This window comes from Dermochelys coriacea, chromosome 6 (assembly GCF_009764565.3).
Source record: "Dermochelys coriacea isolate rDerCor1 chromosome 6, rDerCor1.pri.v4, whole genome shotgun sequence".
NCBI classification, from domain to species: Eukaryota; Metazoa; Chordata; order Testudines; family Dermochelyidae; genus Dermochelys; species Dermochelys coriacea.
Window position 1 is genome coordinate 59,780,194 of NC_050073.1, and position 5,307 is coordinate 59,785,500.

The window sequence follows — 5,307 nt, forward strand, 5'->3', positions numbered from 1 at the left end:
GCAGAAGGTTTCTAGGGAGGGCTGCCTTATTTCGTCCTCCACGGTAGGACACTTTACCATGCCAAGCCGGTAGCAAGTAGTCTGGAATCATTGCAGCACAAAGCATGGCAGCGAATGGTCCTCTGTTTTGGTCACATTCAAGCAATATTCAGTCCTTATCTTTCTGTGTTAGCCTCAGGAGAGTGGTATCATTCATGGTCACCTGGTTGAAATAGGGGAATTTTTGTAAGGGAACAGTAAAAGGACCCCGTTCATGCTGGGTTGTTCGTGCTTGGCTAAAAGGGATCATCCCAGAGAATAGCCATGTGGCGGAGGGAGGGGTGAAGGGATCATCCCAGAGAATAGCCATGTGGTAGGGTGGGAGGAGGTTTGTGCTGCACATCCACCCGAAAACTGCAGCCCCTCCTTTTAAATGTGAAACCCAGCCGGCATTGCTTGCTATGGGAGAGGATGGCGCTGCAGTTTGAAACCATTCCCACATGTAATGAAAGTGTAAGAAGTCAACCCCATGTACCAAAAGGCTTACCATGGCTGCCTGGAAACCAAATTCTGTTGCCCAGCCATTTGTGATGTGTCACCATACTAGCAGGCGCTCAATATAAAAGGCAAAATGCGAACTTGTACCCAAAGCACATGTGCTGTCTGCTGTGAATTGCTTGATTCACTGTGAAAGAGTCTCCCTTTTGTTCTTAGAAATGTATCATCTTAAATTTTACTCTCCCTTTTTATCTCCCCCCAGGTGCAAATTTTTCTGTGCCCCCCCATCATCTCCATCTCTGAGGTTATCGCAGATTAGAAGGCAAAACAAATGCACTCACGATGACTTGTTTTCCAAGCTCATGCAGTCCTCCCGCACTGATAGGGCACAGCTGAATGCATAGAGGCATTCATTGGCAGAGGTCAGGAAAGCATTAAGTAAGCACGAAGAGCTGAGGCAGGAGGCAATGCTGAGGCTAATGGGGGAGAAAACAGACATGCTCAGGCGTCTGGTGGCGCTTCAGGAAAGGAAACAAGAGCACAGATTGCCGCTGCATCCACTGTATAACTGCCTGCCCTCCTCCCCAAGTTCCATATCCCCGTTACCCAGATGCCCAAGAACGTGGGGGGAAGCTCTGAGCACCCAGCCACTCCACTCCAGAGGATGGCCCAAGCAACAGAAGGCTGTCATTCAAACAGCTTTGATTTGTAGTGTGGCTACAATAAGCAATGTGGCCTTGTCCTTCCCTCTCCCACCCCACCCAGGCTACTGTGTCAGTTAGCTCACTTTTTTTTTTAAATTAATAAAGAAAGAACGCATGGTTTCAAAACAATAGTTACTTTATTTCTTTTGCCAGCTGTGATCGAAGCGGGAAGGATGATTGGCTTACAGGGAATTAAAATCAACAAAGGGGGCGGGTTTGCATCAAGGAGAAACACACAACTGTCACACTGTAGCCTGGTCAATCCTGAAACTGGTTTTCAAAGCCTCTCTGATGCGCAGCGTGCCTAGCTGTGCTCTTCTAATTGCCCGGGTGTCTGGCTGCTCAAAATCGGCTGCCAGGTGATTTGCCTCAACCTTCCACCCTGCCATAAACGTCTCCCCCTTACTCTCACAGATATTATGGAGCACACAGCAAGCAGCAATAACAATGGGAATATTGGTTGTGCTGAGGTCTAACCTAGTCAGCAAACAGTGCCAGTGAGCTTTTAAATGTCCAAAGGCACATTCTACCACCATTCTGCACTTGCTTAGCCTATAGTTGAACTGCTCCTTACTACTGTCCAGGCTGCCTGTGTACGGCTTCCTGAGCCATTGGAGCAAGGGGAAGGTTGGGTCCCCAAGGATATCTATTGGCATTTCAACATCCCCAACGGTAATTTTCTGGTCTGGGAAGTAAGTCCCTTCTTGCAACTGCTCGAACAGCCCAGACTTCCTAAAGATGCGAGCATCATGTACCTTTCCTGGCCATCCCACGTTGTTGTCGGTGAAACATCCCTTGTGATCCACCAGTGCTTGCAGCACCATTTGGAAGTACCCTTTGCAGTTTACGTATTGGTTGGCAAGGTGGTCGGCTACCAAGATAGGGATATACATTCCATCTATCGCCCCCCCACAGTTAGGGAACCCCGTTGCAGCAAAGCCATCAACTATGACCTGCACATTTCCCAGAGTCACTACCCTTGATAACAGAATGTCAGTGACTGCATTGGCTACTTAGATCACAGCACCCCCCACAGTTGATTTGCCCACTCCAAATTGATTCCCGACTGACCAGTAGCAGTCAGGCTTTGCAAGCTTCCACAGGGCAATTGCCACTTGCTTCTCAACTGTCAGGGCAGCTCGCATCTTGGTATTCCTGCGCTTCAGGCGGGGGAAAGAAGGTCACAAAGTTCCATGAAAGTGGTCCCACTAGGCTGTGCTTGTTTGCCGGGCCCAGAAACATCGTTCCACTTTATCAACCAACTCCACTCCTGCCATGATTTCCCAATTGCACATCCCATGCTTTCAGGAATGTCTGTGTCCATGTCCTCATCACAATCGTCCTCATGCTGGCATCTCTTAGTTCTGCACATGCTTCATAATAATGGGCGAGGTGTTACAATGCTCACAACAGCAGCGGTGAGCTGAGCGGACTCCATGCTTGCCGTGGTATGGCATCTGCACAGGTAACCCAGGAAAAAAGGCGAAAAACAATTGTCTGCCCTTGCTTTCATGGAGGGAGGGAGGACCACTGACAACATGTACCCAAAATCACCCGCGACAATGTTTTTGCTCCATCAGGCATTGGGAGCTTAACCCAGAATTTCAATGGGTAGCAGAGACTGCGGGAACTGTGGGATAGCTACCCACAGTGCACCGCTCCATAAGTCAATGCTAGCCACGGTACTGAGGAGGCACTCCACCGACTTAATGCACTTAGTGGGGACATATACAATCGACTGTATAAAATCGATTTCTAAAAATCAACTTCTATAAAATCGACCTAATTTCGTAGTGTAGACATACCCTTGGTAATGCTTCTCTCCTGACTGAGTGGTTTCCGGTTGCATAGCAAACACTTTTATAGTCACAAAGTAAACAAATATTACCTTTTACCGTGGGATATTATAAGTGAGATTAATGCATGCGGCAACTCACAAGCATTTCATAAAGTCCACACAGTAAACATATCCCTATAAATCTAATACCTATTTTAACAATATTAACACATAGGTGAGTCAGACTGGTTTCTAGATATGCGTCTGTTAGTTTTCAGTGGGGCCTAGGTGTCTTGGCATGAGCTGAAACCCGGTCTGCCAACGTCACAATCCCCCCTCAACATTCCAGGTGGCATCATGAGTCACAGCACTATCCTATCACTCCACCCCAGGGGATATTAAAGACAATCGCAGCTTCACATACACAGACCTGTGAAATCCATGGTTGGCATATGAGTAGCTAAAATGGACATGAATGTTCTTTCCCCTTCATAAATCCTGCTCTCTTAATTTATTAAGTTTTATTATGTTTTTAATGTATTTGGTATAAAATTGCGTGGTTTTTTTGCACTGATTTTCTTACAGAATAAAATTCTATTACATAATTCATCTTTATTAATTCGCAACCTATGCTGCCAAGTGCTCAGCAGTTCTGACATCAACAAATTACATCTTACTGCACAGTGTCACACAATTCATAGAATCATTCAGAAACAAAATTAATAGGTGCACTGACAATGTTACATTCCAACAGCAGTCACCACACAAGTCCTTCCAGATCACAAAAGAGCAGGGGCAGGTAGAGCACACTTTGACAACACACATTACTCTGGTCTGTATTAAAATGGTCTTTCAAAGCCATTCAGTGCTGCATTGAGCTCTTCTAATAGCCCTTGTATCTGGCATTTCAAATTCAACAGACAGTCAGTGCACCTCTGCTGTAGCAACTTTTCCCACTTTGCTTCACAGATGTTGTAAAGGACAGAGCAGGCAGCTATAACCACTGGGATTCCCACCTGACCAGTATCAATCTGGCATTGCAAGTTTTCACAGTGCAATCGCCATTTGCTTCTCCACTGTCAGTGCAGCTCTGATTTTGGTGTCCCTAAGTTGGAGGGCTGTGGCAAGCTTAGTGCATAGATCCAGGAATGTGGCCTTGCACACCCGAAAGTTCTGCAGCCACAGCTTGTCATTCAAAACCTGCATTACAATAAGAAAAGGAGTACTTGTGGCACCTTAGAGACTAACAAATTTATTAGAGCATAAGCTTTCGTGAGCTACAGCTCACTTCATCGGATGCATTTTTCCACCAAATGCATCCGATGAAGTGAGCTGTAGCTCACGAAAGCTTATGCTCTAATAAATTTGTTAGTCTCTAAGGTGCCACAAGTACTCCTTTTCTTTTTGCGAATACAGACTAACACGGTTGCTACTCTGAAACCTGCATTACAATGCGATCCAACCAGTCAATGCTTATTTCTTAGGTCCAGAAGCGGCACTGCACCATCTGCAGCTGCTCCGTGAATGGCACCAACAACCTTGAACTGCTTCTCTCTATGTCCCACAGCAATCTGTCCTCCAAGGAATCATTATGTTCCCCACCCATTCGGTTCTTCTTGCAGTTCTGCAAATACTTCAGAATCGTTAGATACCTTTTTACTGATATAACTGAATCTACACTAGTGCCGATATAGTTACTGCTGCTCATTGGAGGTGGTTTAATTATGATTTAATAATTATGTTGACGGCATAGAGCGGCTCCTGGAGTGATCTTACAGCAGTACAGCTGTGTGGCTCTAAGCTCACTAGTGTAGACATGGCCCTAGCCAGCCCTACGTGTAGAACTGGAGGGTATTTCAGACAAAGTTACTGTAGAGACCAAGGATTTATGCATTTCACCTAATAATCTAAATTTAGCTTCCACAACCTGGACTTCTCTCTTTGACCCCCTGCAGAGTTGGTACTGACATCCCCATGACCATACGCTGCTTTCCAACATAGACAGCAAATGTGAAAAATCAGGACTGGGGGTGGGGGGTAATAGGTGCCTACATAAGAAAAAGCCCCAAATATCTGGACTTTCCCCATAAAATCGAGACATCTGGTCACCCTACTCCAACAGGAACTAGGAAGTTTATCTAGCTGTCTTATGACGTGCACGGAGCTTTGCACCACTGGCTTAAGCACAGAAGAGGTATTAACCCCAGAGCCCTAGGGCAGCTGGACTCAATGCAGTCCCGGCACAGCGCTTGCCGTACAAGATGGCAGCGCCCACAAGCCGAGACGGACGCCGGGCGGCCCGGGAGGCTCCGCCCCATAGGAACAGGAGATCGGAAGTGTCCGTTAAAG